The sequence below is a fragment of the Saimiri boliviensis genome, chromosome 13 (genome assembly GCF_048565385.1).
Source record: "Saimiri boliviensis isolate mSaiBol1 chromosome 13, mSaiBol1.pri, whole genome shotgun sequence".
Taxonomy (NCBI): Eukaryota; Metazoa; Chordata; class Mammalia; order Primates; family Cebidae; genus Saimiri; species Saimiri boliviensis.
Genome location: NC_133461.1, coordinates 33,822,572 through 33,842,443, shown reverse-complemented (window position 1 = coordinate 33,842,443; position 19,872 = coordinate 33,822,572). Strand labels below are relative to the sequence as shown.

The window sequence follows — 19,872 nt, the reverse complement described above, 5'->3', positions numbered from 1 at the left end:
ACGCGGGAAGGGGTGCACGCCAGTCTCCCGGTTCCTTTCACTCTACTTCACCGCAGTGTTCCTGTGAAAAGCTTGACGAAGTTCTGTGAAGGAACTCAAACCAGCAGCCAGTGGCAGGGAGGCAGTCACCGATGGTGTCGGTGAGGGAATGCCCCCGACTCACCTCCAAATCATTCCTCAGTCCAAAGAGCCCACGCTCTCATGAAGAATATGATGGGAGTCCTCTCAGAATCCCAGTTCTGAGTCAACTTTACCCCAAGATCTTTAAGCGGAACTATTTGCAGACCTTCCCGAATCTGTATCTAACCTATATTGTTTTATAACATAGACATGTATCTGAAGGGTTCCATTCCGCAGTTTCCCGGGAAAGACCCCCTTTGTAGGCCAAACACAAACACTCAGAGATTTAAAATGCCACCATATTGTGTAAGAACTGAAGATATTCCACTTTTTTCATTCCCATCACCGTGAAGACAACTGCCTGCCACTGTGCGTTTGTCACGTCTCAGTGCCCTTCCCTTCAAGTGTCCAATTCTCGTGAATAACCAGAAAACGTACATGAGATATGAATGCATACAAGTCGCTTAATAATAGAAATATAAAATAAAATAAAAAAATAAACCCCTGAAAGTGAAATGTAATTACCAGGTTAAAAAAAAAATGCGCCCAGTTTCGAGAGCCTATCACAGCTCAGGCCCGGGCGCCGTCCCCCCGACACTGCCCCTGTTGTGTCAGACAGTGGCAGTGTTGAGCCCAGGAACCCGCGCCGAGCCCGCCGCGCTCCCCGCTGCCGCTCAGTCTTCGCGGCGGACTCCGGCGCGCAGGAGCCACTGGGCCGCGAGGGCTCCGGGGAGCGGGAGGGGCGCGGGGTGGGGGCGGCGAGGGGTCCCGGATCGCCGTCCACGAACTGTTCTCCTTTTCCCCAGGGAAGAGCCCAGCTCCCTTCAATTGACAGAAATTCACCGGGGCAGGGGTGCCGTTGGGGAGAGAGGTCGCTCGCGGCTGGCTACTGGCTGCGCCTTCCCCGGCTCGGGTCTGGGAAGCGGCCCCGGGCCCTCGGAGCGAGCGGCGTGGGCACCGGCGCCCCCTGCGAGGAAGAGCGCGGGGTGGCGGTCCCCGCTCGGCTGGGCCGCGCTGCCGCTCCGATCCTCCCCCCTCCCGCGCCCGCGCCCTCCCCCTTCCTTTCACTAGGAGTCCGGGACTCGGAGCGGGCGCGGGAGGCAGGCACACGGGCCCGACCCCACTCCAGCGCTCGCCGGGGACGCGGGAGGGCGGCGACGGGACGCGGCGGGGGCGCGGGGCGGGCGCGGCCATGGAGCGGCGGCGGCGGCGGCGGCGGCGGCAACACTAGCGACCGCGGGCGGACGAGCGGGCGGGCAGGGCCGCCGGGCGCCGCGGACCGAACTGCACAGCTCAGCAAAAGCGCCCTAGCCCTCCGCGCGCCGCCTCCTGCGAGCCCAAACCCTGCAACATTTTTAACGCTCCAATCCATCCTTTGAAGAAAAGGAAAAAAAAAAAAAAAGCCAAAAAAAAAAAAAAAAAAGAAAAAAGCCAAAAAAAAAAAAAAAAAAAAAAAAAGCATTGATCGGAGAGACGGGGAGATATATATATATATTTATATATATAATTTTTTTTTGGCTCCTGCTAAAATTAGCAGGGCTCGCCGCGCGCCTGTGTGCGAGTGTGTGCGAGTGTGTGTGCGTGCGGGCGTGTGTGTGTGAATGTGATTACTCCAGGACTCCTCGGGCTCCGGAGACGCCATTTTCCCCCTTGATATCTCTCTCCATAAATCGGTGGCGCGGCGGAGGCGGCCGAGTCGGGCGGGAAGCGCGGGGCCGGCCGGGGCGCCCGCCGCTCGCCGCCGCCTCCGCGCGCCCGGGGGCCCCGGCGCCCCTCGAGCTAGGGCGGCCAACCCGCGGCTCGCCGTTTGACAGATGCTCATCGCCATGGAGTTGCCGCAGCAGCACCTTTGGGGGCTCGGGCGAGCGACGGGAGCCGGGATCTGAGCGAGCGCCGGGGCCAGCGGAGCCGGAGCCGCCGGGACATGGGTGAGCACGAGCGGCGACCTTGGCCCGGGAGCCCAGGCGCCCAGCCTCCCTCCGCGCCGCGGGCCCCCGTACGCCCGGAACCGGGGGCGACGTGTGTGCCCTGCATGCAAAAGTTCACGTCGCCTTGCTGGGTCTTTGACTTTGCACGGGGCGGGAAGGGGGAGACCGGGCCGAGGGGGCGGGATGCCGGTCCGGGCGAGGTGGCCGGAGATGGGCGCGATTCCGGCGGGCCGGCGGGTGGGCGGTGAGGCTGGCTCAATTGGAGTGGCTCGTTGGTGGCGGCGATGGTGGAAGCTTTGGGCTGGAGGGCTGGGAGCTTATTGAGTTTCGCCTAATCTGATCTTCCCCCCTCCCCCCCTCGCCTTTTGCACCCTCCCTCGGTCCTGCCGCCGGCTGGCGGGGCTGGCGGGTTTGGCGTTGGTGGAGTGGACTCGGGAGGGGGAGGGGGTAAGGAAAGGGGTGGGAAGGCAGGATTTTTTTTTTTTTTTTTTTTTTTTTTTCCTCTCTTTGTAACTTGCAGGTTAAGTGGAGCTAGAGAGCTACATTGTAACCTAGTTGGATTTTTTTGGGGGGGAATGTATCAGAATCTAACGTGTCGTTAATAGAAAGAAGAACAGGCAAGAAGTGGTCCAGCCGGCGAAGGTTGGTGTGTGCTTGTGTTGTGGCTGTGTGTTAGTCTTTTTCTTAAAAATCTTAATCAATGGATTTGAGTCTCTTTCTTATGCTCTCTGGTTTTGGGACTCTGAAAAGATAGGAATTCCCTTAAAAGCAGACGAATGCCTTTTTGAAAGCACGCATTGTGTGCGTTTCTAGAGGAGCCGTGGGCTTGGGAATGAACGGCAGGCTTTCCCGTTCGGTGGTTTCCAGTGGGAAATCACTCCGGAAAGGGAAGCCTTCGGTATCGATTTATTGTTTTTGTCTTCCAAACCATTATCTCTTTGACCAAAATACTGTCTGAGAAGTTCCGCAGGGACAAAGTCAGGTAAACTGGACCGGGCAGATCTTTAGCAAGATGGTGATAACGGGGATGCTGTTTTCAGTGTCTGTTTGTGATGGAAGCATTGTTGGGTAATAGCAATTTCTGATCGGTAGAGCATGCTGGTTCTAAAAAAATAAGTTAACTGCCGAAATACTGTCTTCCAGCCCCCCTCCCCTGCACAGTACAGCACCTATTCCCCCTGCCCCCCCCATCCAGACCGCTTACTACAAGTCTGAAATCGGATCCAACTGGAAATATTTTCATTGGAGATTGAAAGTTGTACAATTGGAAATAGGAGATGAGGCTAGAGGTACTGGGAGTGTGGAAGGGGAGTTCTTATTGCCCCCGATGCTGCATTTATTCTTTACGTGTGTCTGTGTTGGATTCCCAGGGTGTATATCTGTCTAAAAGAACTGTTGTGGGAAGGATTTCCGATTCGTTTCCGTTTCAAATAAACTGTCCTGATAATCTCACGGTTGACATCTAACGCTAAAAGGGCAATTTGTGTGTCTCTCTATCCCTGCAGAAACTCTCCTCCAAAAGGCCAGTTTATTCTGGACCTCTACAGCAGAGACCTTTTCCTTTCAGCCCCTACACTCCCCCTACCTCCTGCCAAATATTCACACCTTTCAAACCTTAAAGTTTAGTTGGAGTCCACAAGGTTTCTAAGGAAATACTGGCATTACTTGTTTTTCTTTGACATCTTTTTCCTTCTTTTTCTTTTCATTCCCTCACTGTTTATCCTGTTTTTCTTCTTCTTCTGTATATTTATACTAAAAACTAATTTCTTGAAGTTTCTGTGCTGTCACCAAAACTATCTGGCCATTTGACACCATCTCTTACCCTCCTTTAGTAAATAGGTATATCTCCTGTGCCCCATCCAAACTCATCTTCCTGTACAAAGCCTGTGTGTGTTGTGGGAAAGAGGGGATGGGGTAGAGAAGAGGCTTTTGGAGAGCAAAGGTGGTGTTGAGTGCAGGCCACATCTGCAACACTGGACCAGACCTGGGCGTTGGGGGGAGAGTTTCCTTTGCACACCCCAGTTGGGATGGGAAGGCGGAGCCAACCGGCCAGGGGCGTGTGAGGGAGGAGAAAGTTTGTAGTACTTTAAGATGTAGCCAGTTTACAATCCCAGGTCACTCCCCCTTTTTCCTGATTGCTGCGGGCTTCTACCATCCTTAAACTCCCCGAGGGAGGCGTGAGCTCTTTCGCTCTGGGATTCCCAGGTTTCAGAGCGAAGGTGAAGGTGCTGTGTTTTCACCTGTGCTTAATTTCATTGCCTGATGCCAGAAAAGGTTAAGACAGTGTTTTGGAGAAAGTCGGAAGAGGAGGAAGAAAGAAATCAAATGTGGTTAAACAGAGTATTTGCAGGCTGCTGGGAATGTAGCTGCAAAAGATATGAAGACCAGGAACCCAGAGTGTTGTTGCTTGGCACACGATCTCTCCTCCCCGATTAAGGGGAACAAAACAAAACAAAAACAAACTATTAGTCTTGGGAAGTTGAGTTTGTGTCAGACCTGGGCTGTGGGAGTTGCTAGCCACTACAGTAACCTGAGCTGAGCTGGGGAAGGAGGTGGTGAGCAAATGCGCCAACGGGAGCCAGAAGAGGGAAACGGATTTGTCTCTCTTAGCTGGGAAAATAGATGTATCTCTGGAATAAACAAACTGGAGGTGGGGGAGGGGATGGTTTGCAGTGAACATAAGGTGGAATGTCTGAGAGGCAGCAGTGTCGGTTAAGAAAGGGGCTACATCTAGCTTAGGAGAAAATATCAACTGCCTTATATGTTCATGAAAGGGCTAGGCAAGTGAAGGGCTGTAATTTGATCTTTTGTATGTTCACATCAGAATGTTACATAGGAAGGCTCTGCTGGAAGGCCTTGCTCTGGACATCACACAGGGAAACCTAGAGGTATCTTTGAGTTAGCCCAACACCCCCTGGTGCAAGGGCTTCTAGTCATGGACTTGCCTTACTCCCAGTGAACTACTTTGCAAATCACCTGACCTAAATGAGGGCTGGGGGAATAGGAAACAGTGCTTGGTGGTGTTGGAGGATTTAGTTGAAAATGGTGAGTTGGGAGAGGCAGGAGGCAGGATTTTGCTGAAGAAGAAATAAATAGGTAGGTACTTTTCCCTGGGGCTCCTGTTGCATTTCTTCTGTTAACTTTGAATTCTGTGAGGGGATGAATCCATACTTCTCTGGCACAAAAGTGTACCTCTAGGAGAGGAGAGTTGTCTCAATGTGGTCGTTATTTTTAGTTGTACTTCAATCTCTGCTCCAAAGCTTCTATATAATAGGCAAAACATTATATAGAAGATGAGAAATAGCTAGCTGGATGGGGCATCCTTTCTGCCTTCCTGTGGAGACACTGAAACTTGGCTGGTCCTGGACCTCCCAGAATGCCAGTTTTTTCCTTGGAGACTTGAAGTTTAAATTGAAACCAGAAAGCTATTGAACGCAGATCCAGCCAATGAAACCCTGTTTTCTCTGATGCTCAGGAATGGGAAATAAATAATTTTTTGCTGATGGCATTTCAAGTTGCTTCAGTTTTGCTCCTGCCAGAAGAATGGGGTAAATTATTATGAACATGTTAGCATTGTAAGGAGGAATTGCAGTGTTTTAAACATGGGATGGTGTTACTGAGTTTGTTCAGGGACTCAGTTTATGGAGGAGTCCTACCAGGGACTGGCGGTGGTAGCACAGGAGGCTGTCCTGGAGGGTTAGCAGCCCTGGGCTGAAGTAAGGAAGCCTCATGGAGGTCTTCCCTGTTGCACATCATTTTGTCTGGTCCTGGGGTTTCTCTGAAGGGACCAATTCAATTCCTGTCTTGTGGCATGTGATGAAACGTAGTGAGTTTCCTGAAGTGTTTTGGGCCAGGAATAAGGAGTGATACCATTGTGCATATCGCCATAAGTTTGAGTTTCTTTTAGAGTGGTTTTTAAAGGCAACCCTGGTGTTTTACAAATTCTTTATGAAGTTGCACATCCTTTGGCCTGCCATATACCTGAACAGTGCAGAAAAGAAAACACCAAGATATCCCCAGACTATAATTCATGAATGTAGAAGGCTGCTGCCAATCTACCTTTTTACTTAGCTCTGAGTTTTAATTTTCCATTTTTACTAATCTTTCTAATAGGTCTAGATGCCCCCCTTAGATACATCAAGTTGGGGCTACAGAAGGTTTTGGGGAACTGTGATCATAGATGACTGAGTTGTAGCTTATGGTCCTTACTGTTCTCATTTACAAGTTTCATAGGTTTCAATCCAGAACAGCTCATTTTTGAGAGCTTTTTTGTTTTGTTTTGTTTTGTTTGTTTTTTTTCTTTTTTTTCCAATAGAGGATACCTTAAAGTTGAGGAACCATTGTTCTCATCTAGAAGTTTCATAGGTTCAGTACAGAACAGCTCTTTGTTTAGAGGGTTTTTTTTTTTTTTGTTTTTGTTTTTGTTTTGTTTTGTTTTGTTTTTCCTTCCATTAGAGGGTACCATCTAAGGTCCAGGAACAATTATCTTATCATTTTGTCGAGACAGTCTCGCTCTTGTCACCCAGGCTAGAGTGCAGTGGTGTGATACAGGCTCACTGCAACCTCTGCCTCCTGGGTTCAAGCGATTCTCCTGCCTTAGCCTCCCAAGTAGCTGGGATTACAGGCACATACCACCATGCTTGGCTAATTTTTATATTTTTAGTAGAGATGGGGTTTCGCCATGTTGGTCAGGCTGATCTTGAACTCCTGACCTCAGGTGATCCACCTGCCTTGGCCTACCAAAGTTCTGGGATTCCAGGTGTGAGCCATTGCTCCTGGCCGAGGAACCCTTATTATTTTTTTTAAATGGCCATTAGCTTAGAAACCAGCAGTTGACTTCCTACACTATTCACAGCAAAGGATACCAGGTGAAGAATGTGAGCAGCCCTGAAGTCCACAGGATCCTCTGGGAGGTAGCCACCACCCCCTGCCAGGAGGAGCCCATTTACTGATCAGCAGACCCAGGCAAAACAATTCTAGGTGAAGCGAGCTGAGCTGACCCTCAGGTGGGCAGAGGCTCTGCCACTCCAAATGCTGAGGAGGAATAGGGGATGAATGGTGAGCAGATAAAAGTTTTAGAACTTTGTCAGCTTGGAAAAATGTTTCCTTGATCCAACTTACATTTTCCCACTAAAAATACTCCCTTTCATATGCATGCCATTTTGTTCTTTACAAAAATATCTTTATATGGCTTCCACCCCCTTGGTTCTCCTTAGGAGGAAGGGCAGATAAGCATTTTATCTCCATTCAGAAGATGAGGCAACTGATACACTGGATTGCCTAAAATGACACAAGTTGGTGGCCAACCTGGGGCCAGACGGCTGTAGCAAAGTGTGAAGAGCCTCACACCTGAAGTGACAAGATCTGCTTTGGATCGTGTCCCCGTACTTCCCAGTTAAATGACCTCGGCAAGTCAGTTAGCCTCTCTGAGCCTCTGGAAACTAATCAGCAAAATAAAGATAAAGATGCTTACCCTGACTACTTCACGGGGGTTATGAGGATTAAATAATACTAGCTAATTTCTGTAATTGAACTCTGGGAGGATTTCCATGCTGCCTCCTGGAAACTGGTGCCTGGGATTATTGTTGCCATAGCCCAGCAATTAATAACCCCCTGCAATGATCAGAAATGCCCACAAGGACGCCTTGTATTGTAATAATTTAACTGATGTTCATATAACTGTATATGTTGAATTATTAGATGCCTTCTATGCCATGTACTTTTGAGACTCAAAGTCGCAGGTGGTATCCATTTGGACTCAAAGATGTCCCAGCTCTCAGGAAATGCTCTTTAAGAATCAGCAAGAGAAAAGGAAAAAGCTGTGCAAACACACAGGGAGGGGAGTCAAGGTAGAGAGAGAATGAGGGGGCTCTCCATCAGGAAACCACGATACTTAAGCAGTGGCATTCAGGACAGAATTTCTAGCCTATTTTTTTTTTTTTTTTTTTTTTTTTTTTTTTTTTAAGACGGAGTTTCGCTCTTGTTACCCAGGCTGGAGTGCAATGGCGCGATCTCGGCTCACCGCAACCTCCGCCTCCTGGGTTCAGGCAATTCTCCTGCCTCAGCCTCCTGAGTAGCTGGGATTACAGGCACACGCCACCATGCCCAGCTGATTTTTTGTATTTTTAGTAGAGACGGGGTTTCACCATGTCGACCAGGATGGTCTCGAACTCTCGACCTCGTGATCCACCCGCCTCGGCCTCCCAAAGTGCTGGGATTACAGGCTTGAGCCACCGCACCCGGCGATTTCTAGCCTATTGAAAGAAAATAACTAATAGCAGGGTTGTTGTGGTCCTAGCAAATCCAGTAAGTTCTCCAGAATCAGGAAAGTTCTTCACAGCGCATTTGTTCCCTGACTCTTCTGTGCCCCTCCTTTTACCCTTTCTCACGTGAGCTGGTTTGCCCCGTCTGGCAGCCTGAAGCAGGCATCTTGCTGTGTTCTTGAATGAACCCCCATTTTATACAATGTGCCCCAGACTCTGTTGTCAGACTGGTTTCTTCACTGACCCTGGGCATTCTATAGATCTACCTGCCTCCACACCTCAGCTCTCTCTGTGTTGTCACCTCCAGGTGGAAGGTGCCCTGACTGGTCCCTTATAACCAGAGACTTGACCTCTTAGGCCAACTAGTTGCACCCGGCCTCCTCTGTGGAGGGTAACTAGCTCCTGCCTCTCAGCTCTCAGCTCCTTATCCCCAGTTCCTAGAGCAAGGCACCCAGCTTATGCTGCCTTGCTGTTTATTGTCACTTATCCAGCCACCCGAGCCTCTGAGCCCTTGAAGTAGGGGACAGGTTTTCCCATACAGCCCTGAACTTATTTATGAATGATTTTTGTTACCTGAATGAATCACATCATTTATGAAGAGATAGAATATTGAAAGTCAATGTTGTTTAAGGTATATTAACGCTTTGCATTATGAAGCAACACAGTGAGGGCCCCTTAGACAGTGTGAATAATAACTACTTTAAGCCAAAAATAATGGCTTTTTGTATTTTTGGCTACCTTTCAGGGGCAATCACTCAAAAGTTTCTCCCTTAAAGTTTAAGAGTTACGCATATTGACAGGGTGTGATGGCTCATGCCTATAATACTAGCACTTTGGGAGGCTGAGGTAGGCAGATTACAAGGTCAGGAGTTTCAGACTAGCCTGGCCAATGTGGTGAAATCGCACCTCTACCAAAAATACAAAAATTAGCTGGGCGTGGTGGTGGGTGCCTGTAGTTTCAGCTAGTCGGGAGGCTGAGGCAGGGGAATCGCTTGAACCTGGGAGGCGGAGGTTGCAGTGAGCCAAGATTGTGCCATTGCACTCCAGCCTAGGTGACGGAGTGAGACTCTGTCTCAAAAAATAAATAAATAAATAAATAAAGGGTTAAGCATATTTTACCACATGTGCATCTTTTCAGTCACCAATTCACTCAATCATCAAATATATGTAATATATGTTAATAATAATAGTGCCTGCTGGAGTCTCGTTGTGACTCTAACACACATAGCTCTTGACTTTCTCTGAAAATTCCAACTGTATTTTTTATCGACCTTGCTCTGTTTGGCACTTAACCATACAGTCATCTTTGTTGCTTAAGTCCAAGTGGTTTTCACTCTTCAGTGATGGAGTGAGCCTGGCCACAATGGAAACAGAGAAGGCTGAGCAGAGAAGGGCAGCCGCGGGGGAAGTTGCAGGGGAAGCCGGAGATGCAGAAAGCAGTGTGGGCTGACAGCTGTTAGCATATGATATGGGACAAGCTACATTGCCTTTCTACTGTTGTACAGTAAAAAAAAACGTTTGGATTGGTATAAAGAATCCCTTCAAAAATTCCGTGATTCTATAGTTAGAGGTGTCCTAGGAATGTTCAGGATTTCTTAAAGGTCCGAGCTCTTCAAACCTCTTTAATGGCACCACTAACAACCATCCAAACCAATCCCACCAAGGATTAGTGCACTTTGCTAAATGTTGGATGTGGTTGAAAGAGTTACAGACAGGGAAGGTGGTGCCCTGGGATAAACAGAATTGGGATAAGCACCCATTAGAACAGTGGAGTCAGTTTTGGAGGATAGGGAAGGGGAGAGGAGGCAATGGTGAGTTGAATGTGAAGACATACCACTAAAGAGTAATGTGGAAGGAAGAAAGGGATTACATTACCCACATCTCTTTTGAACTGATTCTTTCTGGTAAAATAACTGACTTGAATCAAGGGAGATGGTATAGACAAAGACAATTTCTAGGAAATCCAGAATATATTCTGTAGCTGGGCTTTGTTATAGCTTCCTGTCAGATGGCATCTGGAAACTCTGCTGTGCATACTTCACTCATGTCATGGATGTAGGGGCCTGGATGTCATTTCTCTATGTAGTTCTAAAGAGCATGAAGTCTAGGGCCATGCCTGGTCTCCTTGGGTATCCACTCCATCCCCATCACACCTGGTCTGCCCTGATGGCAGCTTGTGTTCAGTAACAGTTAGTGGGTTGCTTTGTGTGCATTTTGAGATCAGATAGAGTGACCCACAGTCTGCAAAGCCAGAGCCTTCTTTGATTTGGCTTGAGTTGGGAAGGAAATTGGATTGGGGTAGAAAGAAAATTGGACTTTGACCTAAAATACTGTAATCTGTGGGATGGCTGAAGCACCTAGGAACACACTGGTCGGATATTTAGGAAGAGGGAGCCTCGTCAGGCCACTTAAATGCTGTAATTGCTTTTACCCCAGGATCTAGTAAAGGGCTTGGGATGGAAAAGGAGCATGCAATATTGTTAGCCAAATGTAGTAAAGAGCAATTTCTTCATTACTCCTTTTATCTGCCAGTGCTTTGCAGTTCTGTCAGTGGAAAGGAGTTTCTCGGAGTTTGAATTTGAAGCCTGGAGAAAGGTGGAGATGGAGAAGCTGAATTTGATAGAACCAACACAGTAGCTCATCAGAAGCAGTGGGGCACCAAGGTGCTTGTAGCAGAATAATGAAGTCTGGGTGGCAAGTCCTGTACAGTTGTTGGTGTCTCTTTCTGTGACCTATTGTTATTTGAGCAATGGGAGCTTTGATTTTTTAACAAGTATTGATTAATAGTAATGGCTAAAAGGGATGATTTGATGTGAAAGCTCTGTGAACCTTTCTAACTCATTACTTTATACTTTAGAGCTCTATTACCATTGGTGGTTTGATCCACAAATATTTACTAAAATACCAGCATTGCAAATTGTGTGAGCCATTGTGCCTGGTACACTTGGTTGGGAAAGGTCTGCTATGAAATGTGGCTTTTGCCCTGGGAAAGTGGGCAGTGTGTCTGCAGATGCATGCTTTGCTGAAATGGGAAGGCTTCTTCTGCAGTCAAAGTGAAACATGATGCAAAATGCAATTTTGCTATTTGTGTAATCAGGCTAAGGTATAGTGAGGGAAGATTTCAAAGAGTATGTGTTTAGGATTTGACAGAAGATGTAGAACAAGTGGACATTCTTGGTGGGTAGAATAGCTTTGGCATAGTGGCAGTGGTGGGACTGAGTTCCAATGTGAATTGAGAATTCCCTCAAGGAAACAAATGCTAATTTCAAACACGTACTGCCTCTGGCAGAAGCAGCATAGCCCTGAAGATGAAGGTCAGGTGACTGACATGAGGGAGCCCATAGCAGACACCTCTGTGGTCTGAGGTCTTCTGTCCACAGTGAGAAGAATGAAACCCAGGGCCATCTGTGTTGGACTTAGTATACCTGTTATAATTCAAACTCATCAACTTTCCAACTCTCTGATTTAGCAAAAATTGGTTTGTTCATTGACATTATACTGGATTGTGACCACACTCTGATGGGTGCTGTGGGCATCCCAGGAGTTGGAGTGAAAGGTGCTCTAAAAAGAGCTTATGAAAGCCAGGGGCCAGCCATGGTTTTCATAACAGCAGCCAGCCATTTAGGGGTAAGTGCTGAATTGCAGTGGGAGCCGGAGTGGGTTTATCTCCAAGATTAGTCAGGTCAGAGAAGGCTTGGAGGAGTAGGTGGAACTTGAGCTGAGTCCTGGACAACAGAGTAGCCTTGGGTAGGTACAGAGCAGCAGGGAAGATCATCCCCTTTGGAATGTAGATAGAGGGAGAAAGGGAAGAGTTCAGCACAGGGCTCTGTGGAGTGTAAGGCAGCAAGACAGATGGGATGGTGTCCTGTGAGATACAGGCCAAGCTTCATCTCCTCTGAACTGAAATGGGGAGGCATGCCCACAGCTTTTCAAGTGCAGGGAGAGCAATCTTGGGGAGCAGGTGGGTGTGCCTGTGAGAGACTTCCACATATACTGACATGAAAGAACACTGACAGCTGACTCTGCCTCCCGCTGCTAGGTCCTGTCTGATACTAACGCTTCAGATTGGGGTTCAAAAGAGGTATCTTTAGAACAAGAAATGAAATGATATATAAGCATTTGGAATGGGGATGGGTCCTTCTGGGGAACATAAAACTATGATACTGGTACTTGTTTCCAAGTGTTTAATGTATAATTGGAGAAGGACGTATACAAGATTCAGTAACAAGGCAATGTTTAAATGGCAGTTCGAGATAGCTAGAGGAGATACATCATAAAGAAAGGGAAGTGGAGCTAATATTTGTTTAGTTCTCTGGTATGCTTAGCATCTCCTTTGTAGCAGAGGCACAGACATATAAGTGCCAGATTATACTTCATGTTCGAATGACAATGAGCAAAGCAATGGCTGAATCAGATGGTTGAGAAGTCAAGGAATTTGACTTAAAACCGAAGAGATAGTGAGGTGAAAGTTAGAGGGCTTTGAAAGGAACTTGCCTAAGGCCAGCGGCTCTAAATGGTGGTGGAGGGAATGGAATGTGGAATTCCTGACTCTACCCAGTATTATTTCCTCCATGAGACAAACTGGAAACAAGAAAAGAGCAATAATCAAGCAACAGCTAAATGCTTAGGTTAGCAGATGCAAAGGAAACTAGTTGTCTGTGCTTCTCATTATGTAGGAAGATGGAGGAGGTTAGTCTCAACTCCTGTCCCTCAGGGCTTGACTTGGAGTCTGTATGCACTTAGCCAAATGCTAGCGTGGTGACAGAATCTGACAAGAGATTCTTATAACTATAGGCCAGTGAATCTAGGTTGAAAGTACAATTTCTTCCTCATCTGTAATTAGGAAAGATCACATTCCATCTTTTTACACCGTTTGTCTCCTTAATCAGAGATTCGCAATTTGTGTCAACCAGAAAAGCAGGCAGTCATTAAGTCTACTGTATGGGCAGCTTGAACAAAACCAGCTGAAGACGCCCCTCCCTGACATCATTATGCATATTCTCAAAGACTATAGCTCTCAGAAAACAAATGGGCAAGAGTGGGGAGGCGAGTTCTGGGAGGAGTGGAAGTAGGGCATTGACTTCTGGGCTGAGATGTTTCTTCCAGTACAGTTCTGAGGTGAGCATGGAGTCTTTGTCACAGGGCATGTTGGGAAGTTTAGCTGTTTAGCTGTTTTTGTGAATCCAGTAGAAAAGACTCTTCTGAGTTCAGCAAAACAGTAGTAGATGGATGTCCAGTCTCAGTGGTGTTCGAGTGTATGCTTAACACCCTGTTCTCCAGATTTTTTAAAAGCACTGATTTGTAAAGTTCGCTCGTTCTTGTGATGTAAACACTCATGGCTGATTTGTTTTTTTCTGGAGATGGAATCTCGGCCCCTTGCCCAGGCTGGAGTGCAATGGCACGATCTCAGCTCTCTGCAACAACCTCCCAGTGATTCTCCTGCCTCAGCCTCCAGAGTAGCTGGGATTATAGGCATGTGCTACCACACCTGGCTAATTTTTGTGTTTTTAGAAAAGATGGGCTTTCACCATGTTGACCGGGCTGGTCTCAAACTTCTGGCCTCAGGTGATCTGCTCGCTTTGGCCTCCCAAAATGATGGGATCACAGGCACGAGCCACTGCATCCTGTGGCTGAGTTTTAAGCTACCAACTTAATGCCACTGAATGTGGAGTTGGGGAGAGATACACAGAACGGGCCCTTAGGAGCCCCTAGACACTAGCTTCAGCAGATCCCTGGTACTGTTCACTAGAACTTGATATGGTCTCTGATCAAAAGGAGTAGCTCGAAGAGGAGGATGTTTCTGACTTTGCAATGGGTAGAAGGTAGTCCAGTTCTTCCTCTGTTGTCCGATACTTCCTCTGTAGGCCAGACTCTCTCCTCATCAGAGCATGAGCAAAGAAGCAAATCCCAACATGAGGCCTCCTGAGGAGGAAGAAACACTTAAAATGAGGTAAAATGAATAATATCAGGAAAATCAGTTAATCCAACAGCAACGTTAGAGTTTCACACAGCTACCTGGCATCTTCAACAAGAAGTATGACCTGTGGAACAGGAGCTGTGATGAAAAGACATCAGAGTCAGCTGAAAAGTGGGTGCATTAAGTAAAGAAAGATTGCAGGGATACAAAACGTGTGATTGCAGAATTTAAAAAATCCACAGTGAAGTCAATAAAGGCAAAGGGGCCATGGGAAATAGAATCAAATGGTATTATGGAGAACAGTATGCTCACCTACAAGGCAAAAGAAAGAAATAAAGGCAGTGAGAGAGAAAATGATAGAAATGGAGAACAGAGATGAGAGCGCTAAACTGAGAATTACAGGAAAAACTTCGAAAGAAGCCAGAACCATTTAATGGAAGAAATTACCAAAGGAATAATTGAAGGGAACATTCCTGAACTAGAAAGAACCTGCATCTACAGATCCAAAAGGCTCATTATGTTCCAGGAAAATTAAAGGGAGAGAGCGCCACACTACATTCATTTTGTCATTAATAAAATTCTAACGTAATGTAAAAGAAAGTTTTCAATTATAAAAGCATAAAGCAAGTTGCCGACCGAGGAAGCCAAACCAGGCCAGCCTCTGTTTCCCCTTCATTACTTTATATGCTGAAAGACATTCTGCAAAGTGTTGAGGCAGAAAGTTCTAGCCTGAGAATTATATAGTCAGTCCAGCATCTTTTACCTGTGAAGATGAAAAAAAAAAAATGCCTTATGTTATGGGAATTTGCAGGGTCCAGAGCCGAGGGAGGACTGAAGATGAAGAGCTTGGGGAAGTTTGCAAAAGTTCAGGAAGGAAGCAGAGTACTCTTCCTGTATTTGTGATTGTTTGCCTTTAAGACCTGAGAGTTGCATGTGTTATTATTCATGTATTTACTTTGTAATGAAGAACATGGAGTTCTACTACCAAGAAATACAGTATTTTTTTTTTTTTTTTAAGTAAAAACAAGCTAGTGAAGTAGGCCGGGAAGACAACATATTTTTTGTCTATTTTGTTGATGAGACACTGAGTCTGAAAGAGGCTTATGAGGGCTCCTAAGTGGCAGTACTAGGCCAGGAACTCATTTCTTTTGACTCTTGTTGAATCTACTAAGGGCCCTATCTCTACTACCTTGTCCCTTTGGAAAGCAACAGTGGGGGAGACACTGGCCTGTGTGTGCATGGCACTTGGGCAGAGCAGAAGAGGGAGGGGAACGAAGAAGCTGGGAAGAAGCTGGGAAGCCCAGCTTGAGGTGCTTTGGTCATTACTTTAGCCAATGAGCATTTCTTGAGTGTTCAGTATGTTCTGGGTACTGTGCTAGGTGTTGGGATTGTGTAGATGAATGAATATAATACCAGTGATGCCTGTTCCCAAGAGACTCACATTACTGCTGTAAGGAAGAAATACCCTTAAGTACCCTCTAGCAACTTGACAGGGTTAAGCATATGGACACAGTCTAAGGCACTGGTTCTCACTCCAGGCCATCAGAACCACCTAGAGGGCTTCTGTAAAAGCTGGCGTGTTGAGCTCCAGCCCTGGACCCCTGGTTCAGTAAGTGGAGCTCTAGAACTTGTATTTCCACCAAGCTTCAGGATAAGTAAGAGTTCCCCAGGTGGAGAATGTACTTTAGACTAGGAAAAAATATTCCATCTAGCAGTTTTGAAGGGGAGGGAAGATGTACCCTGGAACTTATTTGGGCATAAGACACATCTAGCCAAGCAGGATTCTCCTGGCCATTCAGAGGAGTAATTCTCTAGGTTCATGCCGTTCATTTCAGAGTCTACCCATAGGTAGACTCTGCAGGGCAAAATTAACGAAGTGTTGTGTGTGAAAGAGAGACTAGTCCCAACCCATTTATTGCTAAGGCAAGTGTGGTGAAAGACTCAGTGGCTTGTCTGGCATCTGACTGCCTGTGAAGAGCAGAGCCAGGAATAAAGACTAACTTTTGGACTCCTATCTCAGTATTCTTTCCAGATACATCCATGTCCTTTCCTTGCCCTTTCATTTCCTTGGGGCCGACAGGGCTGTTAATGCCTAAGCAATTTCATCTTTCCAATCCTCCTCCACTCCCAGCCCCCACTGCCACCCCTGCCCAAGTCCTGCAGGCAGTCATAGAAGAGTTAACTTTTGTTGGACTGAAGGCCCGAGCCAAGTACAGAGTGTCCATTGTGTGCCCGCCCCCTCAGGAGGAGTCACTGACTGCTAGAATGTGACAAGGCAAAACCTTTTTACCTTGCCTTGGCCTCCCCAGCTCTGTGAGTGTGTGAGTGTGTGCGTGTGCTCTCATAACGCGTTTTGGCAGGGCTGAATCACAAGAGGACTCGCAGTTGATACCCGGACTCACCAAAAAGTTGAACTGTGAATCTGGGGAGGCAGGTTCGTGCTGGGAAGAAAGCTAAAGAACAACAGCTTTGTGTGCTGTTGAAGTAAACAGGCAGGTTAGGTTTCTTTGCTCTTTCTTTTGAAAGCTTATTTTATTTTATTTTTCCAAGATGACGGTCACATATAGACACAAGGGGCTGGATTACAATCCTCAAGATAGGCAGCAAATTTGGCTGGGGCTGCTGCCTGGGTGGGTGGAGCTGCAGTGGGAGTAATTTGAACTCTTAAGACTTTGAATAGCTGTCAGGGGCGAAGCTGTTTTCATTCAGAAAAAAACTTGAAATCCTCCATGTGCCCAGTCCTGCAATGGGTGCCACAGGTAATGTAAGCATTGTACAACCACAGTTAGTTCTCAGCCTGAGGCTGAGCTGCAATCATGTTAGAAAAATAAGATTTATGTGCTCAAAAAAAACTAGAAGACAATACAAAGCTGGTATATAACTATAGAGCTGGGTGCAATGTCAGTCCGGCCAAGGAGTGAGCACTGTGGTCTGGACTTTATAAGAACGTTGCCTTGGAGAAGTGAAGACTTGGGGATGACCTATAAATATGGAAAAGCTGGGGATCTTTTTATTCATTTGTTTCTTCATTCCTTCATGCAACAAACGTTTGGGGAACACCAATTGCGTGGCCAGCATTGCGAAGATGAGAGGAAGTGGCTATAAGAAGAGATAGAGACTAGTTTGACTTGAATAGTGAGTACAAGTTGGTGGCTAATTTGCCTTGGACTTTTAAGGTGAGACCAGTATGAAAAGTCTGGAATAGATGTTTTCCTAAAGATTAAGGCTATTGGAAGCTGCATTACTGTTTTACGTACAGTATTTATTATGATATACTTATATTGTCCTGGTTTGGGTCTTCGAGCAACATGAATGAAATTTCAGCTGAACCTTCTTAGGACCCCCTGCCTCTAACATCAAGTTCCCTTAATCCAGCCCTCACACCATGCACCACAATTATCTTCCTAAAGTGTAACTTTGATAGTATTCCTTCCCCACTGATATTCCTTAAATAGCTTCCCTTTACCTGTGAGATAAAATCCAAACTCATTAGCACAACATTCAATGATGTCCATGACCTGGCGATGACCTTATATTTCCAGCCTCTCACAGGTTCCCAGTCTCTACCATACTTCCTAGCCAAACAACAACTTTCTCTTTCTTGTGCATAACCCTGCACGTGCCTGCCTGGGACGTGGCCTCGTGCCTTCCCTTTCTCTGCTATGTCTTCCTTCTTCCTGTCCTACTTAGGAATCCCCCAGCAAGATCAAAGCCCTGTCTTGCGCTCTCCTCGAAGGCTTTCTGTGTAGTTTCCTAGGTGTCTACACCTTGCCCAAGTGAAGAAAACTTTTTCTTTTTGCTTCTATCCTTTCTTATAGTACATAAAAGTTCTGCTTTGTTTTAGAGTGACTTGTCAAATCTCCCATCAAAAGCGTAACTTCCTTGAAGAAAGAGATTTTCCTTGTATCCTAGTATTTTGATTTGAGGAGAACTGAAAAAAGTTGTTGAATTGAATTTTTATTCTGTTGTGGATCTCATTACTTAAATTTTAAGTTTTGAAACTTTATCTTGTACACATAGTTGGTTATGCATTTGTAGTTAAATGCAATAAATGATTGTTTAATTTATTTCACTCTGAAGTGAATCCTTTTTTGGATGGAAGATAAATATATTCACTGTATAAGCCCATCCGTTCATCTAAAGTTTAGAGTTCGCCTTCTTTTATTGTATCACAGGATCTGTAACATACATTTCCCTACTCTGGTTCCAAGGTCCAAATGAATTTCATTTAGGAACTTCATATGTATGTGCCTTGCCTCTCCCCTGACCTGAGGAGATTCTATAGCTAGGTATTAGAGAAGTAAAATGTCATTGGAGATTCCTGCCAAAGGGAGTAGACTCTGAACATTACTGCCATAAGAAAACATGGCTTGCAATTTGCATGGTTCTGGGATACATACTGAGAAAGACCTGCTAGATTCTTACCGCTTGACAAATGTGGAAATGTTCTAAAGTACACTGATGTCTCCAACAGTTGGGGTAGTGCCTGACACTAGAAAGAAGGGCCTCTGTAATGTCGACTTAAGTACAGCTTTTAAAAAATGATGTGTGTTATTGGGCAGATAAATCTAGATGAGACAAAGAATCGAGAAACATCGAGTGTCATCTGGTCTGACTTCTCCCCACCTCCCAAAGTGGAGACCTTGTCCAACTCGTAGCATGAGTCACAGGTGGCCATTTGCAGTGTTTGTTCAACAGTGTCAGTGAAGATGCTCATGCTCTCACTAGGACAGCCTCTTCTTTTTCAGAAAAGCTGCATTCATTGAATCTTCCCCGAAGTGGAAGCAGTTGTAAATGTGTATTTCTGCAAAGATGAGCAGTTTCTGGTAGCTGAATTACTCCTGGGCTTTTCTGGGGAGCAGGGTCCATGTGGAAGCCGGGGCTGCCTTCCTGGCTGGCTTCCTCACAGGGTGTCAGCTAAAAATGTGCTGATTCTGGAGAGAGAAGACACACGTCTGGTCTTCAGCCTTCCACTTCTTGGTTGTTCTGAATGTGTCTTTGCAGGCATCATTGGGCATTTTCTGGTGGGCACATTTGCCAGCCACTTCTATACATTGATGGGTTCAGAGGTAGAAACCTAAGATGTATAGTTGTGTCTTCTGCTGGGAAACTTCAGCTGCTGAGAAGGTTTGAATGTGATCCAGCCTACAGCCTAAGGGCAGGAGGATGTGATGTTTGCAGCCCCAGGGGTTTTGGTTTTCTCTTGAGACTGAGCATTTGGGCTTCCTTTTGGGCTTTGAAAATTATGAGGATGAGATTGTGAATGATGGAACATGGGGTGAAGAAGGGTGAAGGAGAGTCTAGCTGATCCTGTGATAGTTCCGAGAGACCCTAATTGATTTTTCTCTTCTCATCTTGGAGGAAGGCAGAGAGGAAGATCCTGGGGGGATTCCTGACACGTCCACAGACCTACAAAATGCTCCTTCTCTCCCTTTTTCTCTTTTGCTGCTGCAGAGACACAATACCACTTCATTTAAGAAACCAGAAAGGGGTTACAACTGTCTAGAAAGGGTATTTTTATCTAAATAATTGATAATGATTAGATATCTCTCTTTCGTGTCAATGGAAACATTTGTTGAGGTTTTTTGTTAATCACGGTGTTATGAGTGATTTGCCACTAAACTCTTTTTATTTTCTTTTTGTG

The 19,872-nt window shown here is 46.2% G+C and overlaps 1 protein-coding gene across 5 annotated transcripts in view; it reads left to right on the top strand.

Moving 5' to 3' along the window:
• The first annotated feature begins 813 nt into the window (after nt 1–813).
• The window catches only part of SETBP1 (SET binding protein 1), a 374,612-nt gene continuing 355,553 nt past the window's right edge, over nt 814–19,872 (top strand). For 2 of the 5 annotated variants that reach the window (XM_074383546.1, XM_074383542.1), the window contains exon 1: nt 814–2,048. The gene's annotated coding sequence lies outside the window, so the exon portion shown is untranslated. Of the gene's footprint in view, nt 2,049–2,300; nt 2,691–8,143; nt 17,405–19,872 lie in introns of those variants that run through there. The other 3 variants (XM_074383543.1, XM_074383545.1, XM_074383544.1) reach the window with 3 other exon arrangements.